We start from the raw sequence: 20304 nt of genomic DNA, 5'->3' as shown, positions 1-20304 counted from the left end.
TCAGTCCTGGGTGCTTGTAAGAAGTATGGGTGATTTATGCTAAATTATAGTCTAAATTCTAAACCAAGTGCAGGTGTGAGATTGTGATGCCTATCCCGGCTTCTGCAGGTGGAAATGTTAGATGATTAATTCTAATTCTGTTGTGGCCTATGTGGCCCTCAATTTCCCCCTCTACCTTTTAGGCACGTGTGTTTCCCAAAAACCTCCACTGTGAGGAGCTGTTTTCTGTCAGTGCAGAAGTCATGGCTCACAGTAAAAGCTTACTGGGAATATATGCGTTTTCCTTTCTGCAGCAAAAGAATTTATTGAGCCTTTTATGGAGTTGAAGAGTTTCTTTCTCTATGGCTCTGCTAAACAGATCAACGACGGCTGATGCCATGAGAAAGCATTTTGAGATTTGCCTGGCTACAAGGCAGCTGTTGTCCCCTGCCTCCCCTCCGGATGTGTTTCTGCAGCATACAGTGGGCTGCCTGTACATTCCTCAGAATGAGGACAGGTATTTTAAGTAAAAGCAACCGTATTTCTTATTTGCTTGCTGAGGAGTGCTGTGCAAACTTCCAAACCTTCATGTATATGAATACATGTGGGACTTGTGTATTTTTCATTGCATTAGCTGACTTGACAAATATGCCAATTAACAAAAAACATGAGGGGAAATGGAAAATGTGGCCCAACATTTTATTTCCGTGTTGATGCATTATGATTCCCTTAAAATGTCTTGTCTTATTCTTCAGGGAAGTCTTATCTCATCTGCATATGCTGCTCAAAAAGGGCCTGCTTGGAAGATCCAAGTCCAGTCTGCACTCGTGAAGCACCTGCTATGCAGGTAAGTTTTCAAAATGAATGTTTCTTACAGTGGTTCTGCAAGATACAGATCTGGAGAGAAAACTGGAAATAACAAACTGATGGCAGTGTCATAAAGTATGTTTTTCATCTTCTCTAAGGATGAAACATATCAGTGATAAAGTGCAAAAAGTTGATAGATGCCAGCTTTGCATGGAAATCTTATGGACTAGGATGTCAATGCCTGCATTTATCTAAAAGGAACCTGCATGATGTTTCCATAATATAGCTTACATGTGCTGCAGGGTAGCAGTGACCTTCTTTCTGATTTGGATTGCTAGTCTGGCTACACTGGATGGGCTTAGAGAGAGGGTTGCAAGTAAGGGGAGCACTGCAGCATATAGCCCTGTGGTAGCTCACACATGCCAACAGGATCCTTGCTCGGATGTGACATTCTTCCTCATCCACAGCAAGGCAGACTTCATGTGGGGATTTGAAGGGTGGAAGTTGAGTGTAAAAAGTCAGTGCAAAACATGAGCCTTCAGCAATTAACAGGAATTTGGAATGGGCACCTCATCAAGGTGATTTTTTTTTTACTGTTTAGGTAGTATAGGTCTGTACTTTATATAAAAACTGGATCTGTTGGCCTTATTAAGGACAAAAGAGTGAAAGAGAAAGCTTAAACTGAGTCAGGTGTTTCTCTCCAGTTCCTCGGTGAAATTGCCTCTGCCCTGAGGTAATGGGCTCAAGTGTCAAGATTTTATTGAAATAAAAAAGAAAGCAAGAGTTAAATGTCTGTGTCAGTAAATCACTGCAACCTTGCGAGGCTGATGAAGAACAGATCAAATCAACTTCCTATCACAGTATCAGTAGTTTGCCTAATTCAACTTGCTACTGTAAAAAAAAAAAAAAAAACACTGTGAAATCTGATGAAAATATTTTATTTCTGTAAGAGTTCAGTCCTTTCTTGACCTTGTATAAAGAAATGGAAGAAGCAATTGTTTTCCTTATAACCAGGACTTTTATCGATAATCCACCCAGAAATGGGACATGATTTCTGCTGGCAAAAGAAATGAGCAAGTCGTTATCCAGGACTGATGGTGAACTTAGCCATTTAATGATGTGTAAGAGGAGTGAAATGACTTTGCTTTTTTTGTTTTGACAGTTTGTACTTTCTCTTTATATTTCACTACTGTGTTGTTTTTTGTTTTTTTTTAAAAAGCTGCTATTTCCATTTATGTTGTAATGTGTAATCTAAGATGAGAAAGATGAGTAATCGCTGGTCTTATCAGTCTCGCATTTTGTCTCACCTTCACTCTGGAGACTTGTACTGAGGAGAGGACAAAATGGGGAATCCTTCTGGGATATGTTGATGCTTGCATTTTCCAGTGAAGTTATGCTTACTGTGTTCACACAGAGGTGAATCTACGCTGTTGTTCTTCTCATAAAGCTTCCAACTGTAACCTTTCTCCAGAATGCTTTGACAAATAGAGCTGTGGTTTGTGTATAGCTGGAACCAAACAATGGAGATGTGATGAAACTTTGGGTTCTGTGGATAGCTCCTGGCAAGCGATGGCTGATCTGATGTAAGGAGCTGATCAGACAAATAGTCAGTGAACCAAATATTATACTCTATGGTGTGTGTACAATTGCCTTGGTAGCTTTCAAAAGAGTGTATTTATCCTTGTAGCTGGGGATTTTTAAAAGTCCACTTTGTTCTTATGCCTCAAACTATCTTCATTCTTTAAGCCCAAGACATATTCATACTTTGTAGGTTTAGTAAAATAAAAAAAAGGGCTTGATTTTTTTTTTTGCTGTGTATATCAAGTCTTTGGCCATCGTATCTGTCAATGTCTGTACACTTGAGATATATGCTGCTGTAATTGGTCTCCAACTTCAAAATAACAAAGTTTAAAAAAAAAAAAAATAATGTGAGGAGAGAGTACTGATATTATCTTTCTAAGGGAAGAATTGAGCACAGAAAGAAACTTGGAACTGTCCTTCACCATCTTTTTAAAAACTGATCAGCCTGTCCATTCTCAAACATGACTGACTTTGTTGCTGGGCAAGAGAATTAGGAGCTAATTCCAGATGGCAATTATTGAAGGACCAGTCAGAATTTATTTTCCTACAATACTATTGAAGTTTTTTTCAGACCTACTGATGTAAACTTATTTCAGTATGAAACTGTAGTTGTGTTCTAGTCCTGTTCTACTTGGCAGCTTTTGCTCCCTGCTATACTTATGTCAAAACAGGCTCACTGGTGAAATTTGCTTCCTTTTTTTTTTTTCCTAAGATATGCTTCTATGTTTTTTTTTTTCTTCCTAAGTATGTCTGATGTATTTCTTGGTGTTAAAATGTATTACAGATGGACATTTAACTGCTAGTATTCTTGTTCTTTAATTAAATAAAATTTAATTAAGCTCCTGGAAAAATGGACAGGTATTTTGCTTAGAAAGCAAAGCATGTTCAGGTCTTCAAAAATAAATTACCCTCTGTGCTGCTTGTCTGTAGACTTCTTTTTTAATTGCACTCTAATGGAGCACCATGTGCCTGAGTGGGGACACATTCTCTGGTAATATGTAATTGGGTGGTATCTGACTTAATGTGGGCTGCACGCAGAAGTGGGTTTAAAATCAAAGAGTTGGGGAACGAGTGAGAAGATAACTTTTCATATCCCAGCAAGCTAGTGCTGAGAAGCTTGTCATGGAATTTCTGGACAGATTTTACAGATGCCAGAGGCTTAGATATTTTGGATATACTTCAACCCAGCAGAGCCTCCCTGGCATGTTCTCTGCCTCTGTGGCAGTGTTAAATTTTATGACAGTGTTTTACAAGTGAAACAAGATACTCTAGGGGTGGTGTCCTGCCATCTGAAAAGAGATACTATGGGGATGATGTCCTGATACCACTGTGAAACCTCAACCCCTTTGTTGCAGCAGCAGCATTTCCAAGAGAGACACCCACACACATGCTCCTGTTTCCTATATCATCAGGTCAATTCTGATACTGAAAATGGCTTTGAAGGATGTAAGAATTGAAAGTCTCTTTTGCCCTAGGCGGTAGGTGTCAGCTCAGCTGCTGGTTTTAGTCTGTGTAGTGTTATAAACAATTTAAGTCTCTGTGGTAGGGAACTACTGACTTGATTAGTAATTTGACTCCCCTTTTGTATTTTTTCTTTTTATTTCTTGGAGATCCGCCATTGAACGGTGGGGGCATTCAAATCCCAGAGCCCTGGGAAGGTGTACTATTAGTGGAAGTTCAGCAATTGTACTTTATCATGAGACCTGGAGTGGTTTCTCTGTGGTGGTTATCTTAAGAAAGTGCTTGCTAGGGGACCCACATCTTCTTGCTTGTAGACTTCTGAGGATATCTGCTAACAGTGCCAGAAAATCCACAGGTTCACTTTGTGTGCACAGAATTTTTGAGCAGCTGCTAACGGGATCCTGTTAGAATTACTTTTCCTTCTGTCTATAATCAGCAGAATTTGTCTGCTGTATTTTGTGTGACCCACTTTACTTCCTCTCTTTGCTAGGGATTGTGTTCTTAGTGGCACATCACCGAGAGAATGGCTACCACAGCAGGTACTATCAAACTTGTCATTTCTTCCTTTCCTACTTCATCCCCTTTTCCCCTGGTCCATAAAAGGTTTTAGCCATGACAGTATTTCTATTCAGTTCACGTTCTAACAAGTCTTGTGTCAGTTGTGAGGTGGTAATACTGAAGCTGCTGACCGTGCCATTATTATATGATCCCTTGACATCCCTCAAGTAACTAAGTTAGAAACCATGAATTTTTCGTGCATTGTGAGGTAAACTGCAAAATCACTTTCAGGAATTAAGGCAAAGCCTTCAATTAGTTCAATTCCTTTATAAGCAGAGAAAAATTTAGGTGGCATTGACTGAAATCTAGTTGAGATAATTTTGTAAGACTGCTTCTAGGGAAGAAACAAGAGTTCAGCCCCACAAATGGATTGAAAGCAGGCTGGTATGCAAGCAACTGTTGAACCTGGAGAAAAGATCTGGGTGCTTGTTAAGCTAATGAAGGCTCAATCTGACAGCTGTGCTTCATGAACATAAAAACATGTAAAGCAAGAGGTCTCTTGAGAAATGGCTACTTGACTGTTCATTGGTTCTTTCTAGTGACATTTTAGTGCCAAGAATGCTTGGTATGAGATGAGGTTAGGGATATAAATTGGAGGAGAGGATTAATTGCATACTGTGAATGAAGAAGGACTGCAGTGTTCTAAAATGATTTCTGCTTGGCTGTTAGGATGTGGAGGTTTTAATTTTTCTACCTTGGATACATTTGAGGATGGTGATACCACTTAGCTGTTCTCAGGTCAGAAACCAGAACTATAGCCAATCTAGTTGTTAGTCATTAGTCTATTGAGTTTCTTTTATCAGGTTAGTTTTAATATGAATTCCTGGCCTTGATCTTTTATCCTTACGAGGAGCTGGTGGTTCTATTAAATCAAAGTCAATCTTATAATGTGTGTTTGTTTTTTTTCTTTTCTTAACATAAGATGCCCTTGGTTCTTTTAGTCCCTCAGTGGAATAAATGGGGGTAGTTCTTTTTTTAAATAACTGAGGGCAGAGACTCTAATACCTGTCCTTCTTCTGCTGGACTCGATTACTTTCATACTTATTTTTACATTCTCTTTTCACGGAGAGATGTTGTAAAGTGTGTCCCTCTTAAGATTCTCATCAGTGAGGAATTATATTAAATAATGAGGCAGAAATTAGCTGCAGTTAAAGAGATAAAAAGGGAAATTGCCAAAAGTGAGGAGGTTTTCTATGAGCACAAGTATCTAAATGCAGTCTTCATAGAACAGCAATAAAATATGATTTAGTGATAATAAATCTGTAAAAGGGAATGATATTTGGATATATTTCTCATTTTCTTGCTGTGATACAGGAAATTCCAACAACTTCATAGCTGTCATCAAAAAGTCATTCCTTCTGTTTATGGTTGTTCTGCTTAGTGTTACTAAAAATTAAAAGTGGTGTACTGAAAAAATCCCCTATGAAACAGCGCTCACCCATTTCTTAAACAACATTCTTACATATCCTGAACCTCAGGAATGAATATAGTAAGGTGAGGAGGAAGAGGCAGGCCAGTAGAGCATCTGCTGAATGTCTGCTTCACCTCCCCGTTTTCACATGGAAATAATACATGACAGTTTTTATTGCACATTCCCTTCCCTTGAAAATGATTCCAATAATCACAGTGTTATCAATCTAGCATCAAAGCACAGGGGGAACTTCAAAATGATGAGCTTTGTGGACATTTAAAAGGGGGGCAAGCTCTGTCTCCTCTTTGATAGAAGCAACAAGGAGATGTTTATCCAGCTCTTCTTTACCTTGTTCAAACTGTATTGCAAGAAGAGCTTGATGAATACATCAGAAATCAGCTGCTAAAATCCCTGCCTTGCACAATGAATAGTCATACTTCTACTTTTCAAGCAAATCAAGAAATATTAAAGTTGAAGGCAACTATGAATCTTGGCTTTATGACATGTTTCTATATATGACTTGTTTCTATACCTGTGACCTATAAACTGTATGCATACCTGGTTGTAGCTCTGGTCCTCTGATATGCGTCTACGCCACAAGTTGTGACCAGGAGATTCACTGTGCCCTCTGCTGTCCATGGAAATTAAACACAGGCACTCAGGGAGTGGAGGAGGGAGCTTCAAACAAGTCTTGTAGATCACCTGAAGGAGACAATTGAGACGATGCATGCAGGGTACCTCATGAGTGAACATATGAATTGGACTAGAATTTCATGGGAGCCTCATTAAATTAGGGCTATAGGCCAAATAAAGAAGTTCAGTCACATGAATATACACAGTAATGGAACGGTTCACAATCCTTGGTATATAAATGACTGAAGAGTAAGAAGAGTAATGGGTTTTCTATAACATGATTAAATTAATGCCTGTGAGTTAGGCAGTGTACTGGATAGCTGCAAATGCATGCAGTGCATTGCCCGCCTAGTGAATTTTACACAAGCTCTGCCCAGTATTTTCCCAAAGCACATAATTCAGTCACATCAAAGCCTTCTTTTCCTATAATGCTATACCTGCTTTTCAGCAGGGACTATAATGATGACAAATTAGAACTCTTTAATTTTTTCTTTCTTTATGTTAAATTTTTGTCCCAGAAAATCTCTGCTCTTTCTTAAAAAGCAAAATATTTTTATTCCATCACAATAAGAAAAAAGTGGAATATCTCACTCAAGTTACAGAACAGGTGAGGGTAAATTGTTAGATAAAATAGAAAATTAGATAAAATAGAAAAAAGATATATATTTCAATAGAGTCAGGAAATGGAAGTCTTTGGGCCAAACATTAACTACCTAGTGGAAACAATCTGCCAGCCACAGCTACAGTAGCTACTGTTACCCTGTTATAGCCAATTAATGGAAGAAATATGGTCATGCTCACAGTGAGCAGGGCCAGTGCTTAAATAGAATGGCTTATGGGTATAGTAATGGACACATTTGGAACAGGGATTTTTTTCTGAATGTATTGAAATACAGTATATTTTATTTTATTCTCCCAAATTGTTAAAATATGCTATTGCAGTATGAGTAGCAGTGGTCCATCTGTATCTTGTTGAGTAGAGTTTTGCATTAATATAACTGGGGAAAAACCTTTCTTTTGATTACTATGAATCCCAGTTTGTTGTTCGAGAACAATTTCCGATGTGGCTGTGTTGAGACCAATGTACATGTAGTTACCTGTGCACAAACTCTAAAGTTTATCTGTGAGAATGCAGCCATAGTTCCGTTCCCCGCCTCGAGATATTCAGTCCTAATGTACCTGTATATGTACATACACACTCACCTGTGCCTGCACCCTCGCAGAGAATATGCACTATGTATGCACATGCATTCGCCTACACATCCTTATCAAATATATACAAATGCTTAGACATTATTTAAATTCTTTTAATATGAATCTCTCTATATGTACCCAAATATATGCAGGCTGTATATGTGAATCTACCGCATACATGCATTTACTCCAACACATATGTGACAGGATAGCTAGGACTCCCTAAAATAGACATTTGTACTTGGTTGTGAAGGAGACTGTTGCACTGACCCGAGGAACCTGTTCTTAGTTTCACTATTTGCACTGACCTGTTTCCATGTTTGATCTTTTTTTCTTTTTTTTGATAACTTGATAAGTGGAAGAAATTAAGTTCCTGATGATGTCAGGTGAAATACCAATGCCCTACCACAGGGAATGAGTATGTAAAGAGAAATGCATAGGGAAGAAGTCTTTCTGTCAGGAAGAGATGATAAAGACATGATAAGGAAGCCTTGAGCAGCTCCTCCCTTGGCCATGTTTAGCATCTGGAGCAAGGTGGAGCTAAGTGGTGGATCCTGAGGGGAGTTGCAGGTGGGAGTTAGCCTCACAAATGAGATGAGATGTTAAAGAACCTGATGTGAAGAACCAGGAATGATGTGTCTAGGGAAGATAGTGCTGAATGCAATCTTAACTGTACACTTAGCCTACATTTCTTCAGTGTTAAAAACAACTGTTGTGATTTATATGTATTTATTAATATTATTTAATCTTGCTTCATAACAAATCTGCTTCAGATTATACAGGGAAATAGTACACATCCTTCAGATGAGAAATTCTTAGAGCTCAACGGGGAACCACATTTTCAGACTCCACAATGCTAATGCTAACATGGTTCACTTCCTCTGTGTAGACAACCTTATAATGTCTGATGTACAGTTTCATAACACAGTGAAATAATTGTTCTAGTGATCAGCAATGGATAGAAAATTATAGCACATAAAATCAAGCACATAAAATCAAATGCAGGCTGAAACAACTTGTAGTAATAGTGATATCTGTACCTTTAAAAATAGCAGTTGTAGTTGAAGGATGCAAGCAGGAAGTCTGCAGGTAGAAATAATATGATCTATTAAGACTTTATTTTATGTGAACAGGCATAATCACAAAATGCATGTGCCAATATATGTAGATAGATTAATTTTAAAATGAAGTAGAATGATTTCTGAAAGCAAAAAGTGAAAAGCGACACTTTTATTATTTTGATTGGCATTTAATTATTAAAGTGCCTAATGTGCGTTTTGCTTTTGGATAATTAGTTGTCATTTTCCAAAAGCAATTACATTTTAAATGTTACCACAGTTTTTCAAAGGGAAACTTAGACTTTTGTTCTTGTGGTTGAATTGGTATTCAGATCTAAGACTTGCACAAAATGCGTTTTCCTCAGAGGAATATGTATGGCAAACAGTGGTAACACATGGGCAGGGTTTCTCTCTCTCTGAAAAAAAGAAAATATAAGAATTTCTGATCAATCTGTCACATGCTGCTGTGCTAGGTACAAAGTGATTCTTCTGACTAACCTTGTACTATGTGAACACATTATTTCTCCTATACCTGCAGAACTTCCCTCTCTGTTATATGAATGCAAATGGGGTTGCTTCAGTTCTTGTACAGCAGTTTCCCCCATGTGGCTTGAACTTGTGTCCCTCTGCCAACTATGTATTTACTTAAATTATTCTGTTTTCATCCTGTTTTCTTTCCTAGGGAAGATTAGTCTTCAGTGCAGGTAACAGTTCAGCTAGAAGTTCTGAGCATAAATGAGGGAAGTTAAAACTCTCATAGCAAAATTTAGATAATGATACATATTTTTGTTGGGTAGAATAACCTTGTAGGGATAGCTACTGTACGGTATGTGGGCCCAATCAAAACACAGGTGAACTGTTGACCCGTTTAGAATTGCAGGGAAATTTCTGAGATTTTGCTCATAATATCCTCAGAAAGGAACGAAGATGAAGTAGCACCACCAGCTTTGTGTTACAATGCTTTCCCTTTCTGCAGAAGTAACTAAACCATGACTGCCAACTGAAAAGTGCTCGATGTACTGGTAGCAAGGGAATGCAGAGTGCTGAAATGCACCCAGCTCCCAGGAAAGGGAAAATGCAAAGTCAGGTTTGCTGCACATGCAAATGCAGCATTCAATCTATTGTCTCACAAAGTCACGTATGGGAACCGTTTTCCTCCTGTGGCAACTTTCCTAAAGTCTTGTAAGTTGTACCAAAGTGGGATGAAATGAAGACTTTTCTAAGCTGTATGTGAAATGAGAAGAGAACACTTTCCAGTAAAGATGTTCACATGCAATATCAGAAACCCAAGTCAAAGCCACATTCAAGTTGGATTCGAATTTGGCTTTCTTTTTCTGCTTTTAACTGTCCACTTGGAGTTTTTCCATTTGCTGCAAATTGATATGTACTGAGAGTGCAAGTGCGATTGACAAGAGTATTTAGAGAATATGTGTAATATGAGTGAGCGTTCAGTTCCTGCATTCTTAAGGCTCAGAAGATTTCAGGATGGTCCTAATAATCATATGTATTTTAGAGTATTCTAAAAAAGCAGCAGTTAAATATGAAGGGGCTCTGTCTATCACATTCCTTTTGCTTATCACAGAAATGGAGCTGAGGGCAATAGGTTTTACACATCCTGCTGTGCCACAGAACAGAGTGTGGAAATTTGCCAGTTAAGATTGTTTCGGTTTTGATGAATAAACTACACAACAGCACTGAGCCAGGCTGCTGCTGGCTGTTATATTACCGGACAAAATGCTGTGACATTCTTCATGTCCAGATTTATTAAGACTTTGTATTTCTTTCTCATTGGGAAAGTGACAGCATTAGCATGGTATGCAATTGGCCTAGTGCTGAAGGATGTATGGCTGTTTTGTTACCCCTAGATCTTCCTTGGAAATGTGGTCCCTAAGGACCTGGTTATACAGTTGAATCTTTCTTGGGCAGAGCGCAGTGCTTCCTTCAGAAGTGTATGCCTCAAATCTAAAATGAATCTTCATGCTTTGTAGCAACTCTTGTCCTCTCCTTTTTTCTTATGATATCTGTAAGGGAAGATCACAGGAGAGCAAGCAAGCTTCTAAATCGTTCTTCATTGCTATTTATACTGCCTCGGTAATGATAATTTTAGCGACATTCCCACTTCACAAGTGACATACGTAATTGGGTTAAACAATCACACACAACATTCATTGGTCAATTACCTCTTGAATTATGTATGTTTTCTTAATTTGGAAATGCAATTTTTCTCCCACACATAAAGCTGTTTTCTAAATACGTACTTAGTAATCTGAAATGATTACTTGTATTTGTACACAGAAACTAAATTGAAAAGAGTTTTTCTATTATGTGTATATGTTTCTGTAATCAGGAAGACACCTTTATTTCTGTATGTAGGGGGTGTTCTCTGAATAATGGACAGAGAAATCAATGTGTGTGCAATTCTTAGACAAGGAAAATCTGAAAACCAAATGTGTTCAGTCAATATGTTCATATTTATTAAAGTTAATATTATCCTAAGGCTCAATTATTTGAATTTACCAGAATTCCAGTAAGAATGTTTGTCTAGGTAAATGCATTCTTGCATGACACCTTTAAATACATGTAATGTGAAATCTTGTTTTACAAAAATAATTGATCTCCACCATGAAAATAGTAACTAAAGATGTTAATAGTTTTACATTTGCTCTCTCAACAAAACAAAGTCAAAATTAATCTTACAAAAATATGCACGATCACTATCTGTTTCACAAACCTTAACTTTGGAAATATCCTTTAAAAAGTTTGTGTAAATGTCTAGTTTCTTTGGTTGTTTATATTGACCTTCCTCCACTAATGCTATTTTGTCTATGCTGATTTGTACCAAATAATTTAGTATTGGATTTTTACTGTAAACAGCACAGTTCACCCTACAGAGAACAACATTTAAGCGTGCTCAACATATTTAATTTTATCAAATTCAGATTTAGACATGAGCCATAATATACAGTAGTATGAACTGGCAAACATTTTTACTTAAACATCATTTTTTTCCATAATATTGATTTATGGTACTTGAGTTAGAAATTTCAATGTCTAAGCTATTTGAAGAAATATTTTTTTTTCTATGTCAGTGCAATCTATCAGTTTACCAGACTTGATCACATATCTGCATTACTATATGGGACAGAGAATCCCCAAGAACAGAGAAGCTTGTAAATTTTGTTGTACAAGCAGGATTCTGAAAATAAAATCAAATGCAATTTGTTATTACAGGTTGACTCTTTGCTAAGAGCAAAAGTGGTACATAGTGCCATAAAAATATAGTTATCAGCATTGGAATATTCTACTACATAAAATGCTGGAAAAGCTACAGGATGGAGCAGAAGACAGACCGTACAAGAATTATGCTAGCTTATATTTTTTGAGATGCATGGGGAGTTTCTGACATACAGTTTATACTCACATCTATCAATGTACTGTCTAATGAATGCTTTTGTTTAGGGTGACTCAAAACTGCTCCCCTCAGTCTCTTAATGGCTTGCATTAGCAAGCGCATGTCATCTGGAGAAAAATTCCTTCATGTGCAGTTAGCTCAGAAATGTTTCTACTGTGTTTCCATGTTGTTTTTTTTTTTTCATTGTTTTCCTCATCCCTTTTTTTCCTCAGGAGTTTTGATGAACATAATAGTGATCATCCATTTTAGAGGTTGTGAACAGGAGAATACTGTCTTACGTGTTTGCCAGCTGTCTTAAAACAGTCTTACTGAGTTGTTATGCAGTTTCATTATCTCACTATCTTTCCTCTACAGAGTATTAAGTTTTTATGGAGGCAAAAGAGAAAATGCAATAAATTAGTTTTAGCAGTCAAACTCTTTATAATTAAGTGCAATTAAAATTTATTTAATTGTAGTGCTGTAGGTAGGTCTTGTGTCTTTAAGTCGTAATGTCTTGACAGTTATTTTGGTGAAACTAATATCTGAGTGGCCTAGCTTCGATTATTTTTACACAGGGGAAACATACTTAAGTTGCAAGGAGTTACCAACACATTCTTTCTTCACGTAAACCTGAAAAGCCACTATATAAATGTAAAGTATTTGGATTCATTTTCTTTTTATCTTCTCCTGCCTTTGCTGCTGGCTTCCTTTCTGTACCATGTATTTTGCTTCTAGCATGGGTGATATGGTCATTCTACCACAGCTACCAATTTCTCGTGTAGATAGAAGATTGTGGTGGTAAATCTGCCCTGAGTTTACTTCTATGCTGCTGATTCCTATGCCTTTTAATTAGATTTCTATTTTTCCTCTTTTTAAAGGCAATCTGTTCTCAGGGACTCCCATACCAGTCTCTGCTGGAAGGCTGTGTTATCATCTGACTATATCAAAAATCAAAACTTCTAATTTCTTGTTGCATTTTATTCAAATACAGAACAATTTTAATTGTTCTGTACCTATCTACATTTGTACTGATAGAAATATATTTAGACAAGTAACTATATTAACCCTTAGCCTCCTCTTTTTTTTAATTGACTAATCAAATCAGTCTTTTTAGGTTCTGCTTCAAAACAAACTTTCAATTCCTCTCCCCATCTAAGCAGGCCTTTATATTTGTTTCAGTTCAGTTTATCTATTTGTAAAGCTATATTCTAGGTGAAATTTCATCAGTGAAATTTCCAGTCATACTAATGTTTCCAGTGCTACTGTAAGGTACCTTCTTTACAGTAGATTGTTACCAGTGGTGTAAAAGTAATGAAGGATGTGCAATTCTAAAGGGATACTACCTTTTCTGTTTTTACAGCCACCTTTGTGTTTCTTGGTGATTTTTGTTTTTCTAAATCATTCTCATCCTTAGCCATTTCAGATCGAGTTCCCAACTTTGTAAAAAGTTTGGGCATTTTGCCCAGAAATTGTTCCTGCATAGTGTATATTTGAGCTTCATTCCTTTTCTGTTTCAGAGTTTTACAGCAAAATATATTAATTCTCTCAAAGATTGGCAATACCTCTTACCTGCTCATTGTCTGCAAATCCTGTTAGAACATTCCTACTTTTTGTTTCAGGACCTTAAAAAAAAATTTACAGTCTTACAAATCCAATACTTAAGGTTTTCAGTTGTAGCCTGATATTGCCTTTTGAGTGCTCCTCAGTGCATTTCATCTTGTTTATTTTCTGTTCAGTTTCTAATCCTTATCACGTCCAACCTTGTGTGGCACTGTAAAATAGTGATCTGGACAACTATGGTGTCATTTGTCTGACCTTAAGAAAATGTAAGAATTTCAAGCAGATCTTGAAGGAAGCAATAATGAGAGCAGTTATAGGGTTGTTATAATTGCTGTGGTCTAAGGATATGCAATTAAAGAAACAGAGATAAAGAAAAAAGGATACAAAATGAACCAAAGATAAATTATCTGAATAATCAAGTGGCTGTAAGTACCCCAACTGATTTTTGAAGAAGTGCAGCAGATTTAATCTATCTGAACTTCAAAAGTTTTATGACTCCCCTTTCTAGAAAATCAATTGTCATTTTGAGGTCTGTGACTGTGAAACACACAAAGCAAAGAGCTGCTTCTGTCCTCTACCTTGGCTCAGCAATCATAGAAGAAGAAAATGACTCTAATTTCTTCCTCCCCAGAAAAAGTAGGCAACAATTATTCATTGTTGCCTCTGCTGACAGATATGGGGCCCAGAATCCATGTGAGTGGTTTCTGCATATGAGTGTTCCTACAGTATTCCAGAGTCATTACTGTAAATGCTTTGGGGGTAATAAATATAACAAATAATATGAATAAGTAACTTAGTAGATAATTTATTGGTTCAAGGCATTTATTCATTTTCATGACAGAGAGGATCTTCTTCGTAATGAAAATAGAAACTCCTATTTCTCCACCTTTGTGCTGTTGTCCTGTTCTCTTCTTTCTGTTAGTCCTTTCTCTTCTGCTCAAGGAAGCAAAGCTTGCTTCCTTCCAAGCCCAAATGAGTGACCTCATTTGAAATATTCCTATTATTGAGTCATAAACAAAGAAAAAGTGACTGAGAAAGGACTACAGAAAGCTATCTACTCCTTATTTAGCTGTAGATAAACTATTCCTGGCTGTTTCCCTAGTCTGTTTTTCTCAGCTTCCAGTAGAAGACTTCATTTTAGTACATGAGCCAAGTGTGTGCTTCAGTTTATGCCCATTGGTTGGTGTTGTTTTGTTTGTTTGTTTGATTTTCAAATTAAATCTGGAGAACAGTTTATTACCTTCCTCTTTGTGTCAGCATTTTAATACCTGGTGCTGTCTGCTCAGTTGTCTGCAATCTAGACTTAATTGTATTTCTTGTTTTCCCTTGAGTACATTTTCTAGAATTTTGATTATATTTGGTGCTCATGCGTGAATTTTCTTAAATGGGTTCCCATGTCTTTTCAAGTGGGATGTCCCAGTCCTGACCTGGGACTTCAGGTGAGGTTTGTCAGTGTTGTGTAGAGCAGAAGGGCTACTGGGGCTGCTTCATAATGCTACTTTTGCCTTGTCAGAGGAATTATGCTTTTCTCAGGCACAATACTGGCTGAAAATAAGTAAATAAAAGACAGCTTGCTTGCTATGTGACTTTCCCAAGATTTTACAAAGATTTACAAATACCACACTAGCAAAAAGGACTAACACTTAATTGCATAGCTCGGCTCCTTCAGATTTAGCCAAGACCTTAAGCCCTGTTGATACAGACCTGTTTACACAGACCCAGCAATTTGTTACTGATAACGAAACCACAGAGACACACAATGTTATGTCAGAACTCAGTAGGCTGAAGTAAGATTAGTGGGCTCAACATTTCCATAGCTGCCAAATCCTTGCCCAACATTGGTATCAATAATTCCATTTAGTGGCATTAAAATGCAAAATGTGAACTATCATGATGATATAGCATTAACTTCCCACTAGCAAATACAAGTAAAATACAAGTAAATTTTATTACACTAAAATAAAAAAGCAAATACAGATATGATGTGAAAGTAAATGCATTGTTTTACAGAAGGTCTTATCTAAATATTTCTTTTGCTTTCACTCTGTTTACCATCTCATCTCCCTGTTGTGATGGCTGAAGATGTAGTAATACGTAGAAATTTTCTTGATGGATGGTTTATTAGCAGAAACAAAGGGAAAAAAATCTATTTAAGAAAAGTTAGTACTTTTTAGATGGCGTATCAAAGCTTACGAACATCTTGTACTTACTACCAGAAGTTAAAAACTACATGTATACTGTGAGCAGTTGTAGATTTTCCTTGTACTGTCAGGTACCATTCTTGCATAAAAGGAGAATCTCTCCAAATTCAACTTTTAACAAATTCTGCATTTTGTACTAACCACACAACTCTTGCAAGTTAGAATTTCTTCCTTTCTGTTTTATCCTTTCACAAATTCTCCACTTTGGAGAAAAAAAGGTTCACCAGACTGTCAGGTGCATTACAACTTGTATCACTCTATGGTTCTTCTGTAAACATTTCCCATCTGTGCTTAGAGGCATTTATTATCTTCCCAACAGAAGCAAGGGAAGTGGTAAAGTCAAGGACTGTCAAGTGAAATATGACAGACATGAATTTCTGCTCAGGAGTTTGCCCCTTTTTTTTTCCAGTCAGTTTGAGTTTTAAAAAAAAAAAAAAAAGAGAAAGAGAGAAAAAACCTGTCTGGAGGATTTGGACCCACAGGAAGCCAGCATATCCCTCTAGAGCTTCTTTGTTAAGCTCTTGGGCCTTATTAAATTTATCCTCCTTACAGAAACAATGGTGTTATTGTGGGGGAACTTAATAGAATTTCTGAGAAATCACACCCACACTTTTCACCAAAATGTCTCTGATTGACCCCCATGACCTTTCCAAAAAGTCCCACATCTGCAGGTTTCCCACTTAAGCAGCAATAGCCCTGGATAGAGAGGACTTGCAGGATCATTTATCTTTGGTGGCTCTCCCCCATCACTTCCTGGAACCTCAGGTGGCACTGGAGACAGAAGTGCTTTACAAAGGAAAAGATAACAGTAGGTTTTACGTCCTTCTTTTAACTTAACCACAGAGCACCAAATATCCTACTTCCATGGGCTTGGTCCACTTCATAGGGCGAGAGAGTATCAGCCTTTCTTGTATATTAATTAAACAAACACAGCTGTGTCATAGAAGCAGACAATAGTCTGTTTGCAAATGGATGCGTTTAGCCGTGACTTTCTTGTTCATTGTTATTAATATTCTTGGTAAATTGCTACACTTTTGTTATGTTATGAGCATCAATTTAGTGTGTGTCTGCTGCCAGTCATGCACTTCTGAGATACGTCAATGTACTTCACATGGTGTTGTAAAAGATGTCAGAGAGGGGGTTGTGAAATCAGAATCTGGTATTATCCTTGGGAGCACTGTGCAAGGAAGCAGTTACTGGTCTGATTTTGTGTGTGTGTGCGCGCGTGTAAAAGGAAAAAAAAAGATTGCAGGAGCTCACAGAGGATGTGCTTACACTAACGATGTAGCCATGTAGCTTCTGGGTTATTCAGCAAAGCTAAATCCTCAGACAGTGCTTGCATCAGGCAGTTACTGCATGATGGACTTCATTTGCAGCTAGGTTTTTAATCATATTCAAATGAGGCAAAAATTAATCTAGTAATGTGTCTAACTAAAGGCTGTTATATAATAAGGTTGTGCCAAAAAACCTGTAGGTGCAGTCTTAGAAGGTGCTGAGCCTTTCCAAGAATAGTTTTATCTTTCAGTTCCCCCTGCAATCTAAACTGAATATACTGATATATTCATCAGCATTGCACAGAAGAGATGGTCTCCACTGAGATGTACTTTCAACCTCTACACCTATATGTGAACAATTCAATTTATTATCCCGATTCTTAATAAACATTGCATCTTCATTCATAGAATCTTTCATAAGATTACATCTTCTTGTGATTCTTCAGCCTTGTTCCTTAGCAGGCTTATTGTAGCTGCTTCATTGTATATGGACTGAGAATAAAACAGACATGATGAGCAAGTTTCAGATAATCTTTTGTTGTTCAATCTAATATTTTGGACAGTAGCTTGAGATATATAAGATTTTAATAGAATTTTTCATTGGCTTCTCATAGCTAAGCTAAAGAAAAGCTTTAAAGTGTAAATAAAATGCAAAATAAATAAATAAATAAATGAAATTGTTACCAGGTAGGCAGAACAATATAACCTCAGAAATTAGACTCTGAGTTCACTGTCTAGCATTTACAGGAAATCCTCATATGGAGAAAACATTCAATCAGTGTCATTTTAATAACTTGCAAGACCCTCTGTGGGGGGGTCATATATTCTTTTCATATTGGAATTCACAAAATCTTTCTGTATAGTAATATGCCTCTATTCTCCTGACTTTCCCTCCAACTAGGTTAAGTAAATAAAATCTAAGACTTTTCTTATATTTCTTGAGCAAAATAGTAATGCTACCAAGCCTTGCTTGCTTTGTCTGTGTTAATGCAAAGTGCCCTTGCAGTGTGATGCTGATGAATAAATCACTAAATGTGTAACAGCAACTATTTACTATGGATTGCAAAATTTTAGCCAAGATAGGAAAAGACTATTATATTTTTTCCCTACTTTCTGAAAATAAATTAATTGTATTGTGTGTTGCCATTACAGAAACACGTAAAATTACACCTTACAATAAAGTAGTGGAACATTTTTCCAGCTCCAAGTGTGACGATGTTTAGCTTCTAGTTTGCAAATAAATTGCTTTTCTCACTTTTGTTGCAGGGTACCAGGACCGTAACAATTCAGCCAAAACAAGGTCTTTAATTAATGCACCTTTGCAATGATAGGTTATTAATGTCCACAAAATTATTGACAGAGTACATGAGAAATCCAATAGAATAAAAAGTTTAATCATCACTAAAATGTGAATGAAATCGATACCCAATCTGATGGACCTGTCATAGGAAAAAAGTTGTTAGCTTGATTTTTAAAGCTTTTGCTTGTCCTTATGTTCTTACTGTACCAGTGACAAACGTATCTGGTGCACCAGCTACTATTGTGGAGGAATGGAAAGGGGAGAAGGAAAATCTGTTTTACACTGGTTTGAAGTCTAATTTTGCTAATGCAAGTGAAGTCAGTGAGTTCAGAGGAGCTCACTGTCTTGCACCTCTGTGGAAATTTCTGTTGAGTGTGTGTGTTTAAATTGCTTATAATGAAGCACCATCAACTTTTAAAATAAGAGCTAAACAGAAGCCAACTATAAAATGAATAGCAACATTAATGAACTTTGCTTATTTATCTTTCCTCATGAATTGCTCAGAAACAGATTGAATTTCTTTGTTACAAAATAAAGCTATTTGAATTTCTCTTGATCTGTTTAAAAATGGTCTAGGAATATTTGAGACTCCTTTTTTTTGGCTGTATATGGCATAATCTTATCAGAGTTGAATGAGCATTGCACACTGATATAAACTACATTTACAAATTTTAATTTCCTGTAAATATAGACATCAGGTCAGTAATACTCTAAAATAACAAAGAAAAAAAAAATTAAAGCAACTAGAAATACTGTTGCTGCTTTTATAAAACTACTCTTTGTGTCTTTTTAGAAACACTTACTTTTGCACCTGTAAAAAGCATGAGATATATTTTTCCCTTCTCTATCGCTTTTCATTTAGTTTTTGTGTATAGTGAAAGGATGAGAAGTGAGAACAATTGGAAGTTCTAGGAAGTATATTGTCCACAATGAAATTTTGGTTTGTGATGAGTAAGCAGTTTGATTCTTACGGCTTATCTGCTCTTTTGCCTGTTATCAGTTCTGGTTAAAAATAAAAATAAAAATAAAAATAAAAATAAAAATAAAAAAGCACCTGGAATTTTATTATATAAAACAGTCCCTTTGAGGGAAACAGCAGGAAAGCAATGACAGAACAACTGCCCATTACACTTTTAATGTATTACTGTACAAATGTGAAGCACGTAATGCTGATATATCTATTTTTATCAACATCTGAACTAATTATTTACATTTCTAGGCAGAGGAAAGAAAAAGCTACTTGTGCACAATTCATTTCTTCTTGGAGTGAATATGTAAATAAAGGCAGATGAGTTGTGCTCCAGAAATGCTCATTTCTCTCTACTGACTCTCAAGCGGGTTGACTGGCCTAGTGAAAATACAGCTGGCCAGAGGGGACATCTAAGGAAGATAAAATGAATCTGTTCCTCAAGGTCCTCCACAGTTCCAACACTATTAACGTGGTTGATCTAAAGTTAAAAAATAGCAATGGAAAGCTACAGTTAAAGCAATGGGTTTCAGAGAAAGCCTTCAGTGAAAACAGATGTTCTAGAGAGCTATTCCTGACAGTTTTTAGGCTTTTACCATATTACAACTCAGCAACATGCAGGTGAAAATGCTGGGCCTGAAATTGTGAGTGCTGCTCCTGTTAATTCCCAGATTAGATAGTTGTTGCCTCCAGTGCTGTGGGGGCTCCCAAGGGACATGGATGCTGTGGGGCTCAAAATCCCAGGAGAGATGGTTGCCATAGAAAACCTCTCATGGTGCATTAGCTCCTTTGGTTGCTTTTGTGCATCCTCTCAATGTTCTGCTCTTTCAAAGCATTTTCTTCTGTTCTTGACTGAACCAGTCACATCTCCCTAATCAATTTTTAAATATCAGTTCTCTCATGCAATGTGTTCGGGCAGTCTAAATATT

The sequence above is a fragment of the Anas acuta genome, chromosome 4 (assembly GCF_963932015.1).
Source record: "Anas acuta chromosome 4, bAnaAcu1.1, whole genome shotgun sequence".
Lineage (NCBI taxonomy): Eukaryota > Metazoa > Chordata > Aves > Anseriformes > Anatidae > Anas > Anas acuta.
Note: the sequence above shows the minus strand (reverse complement) of the source record.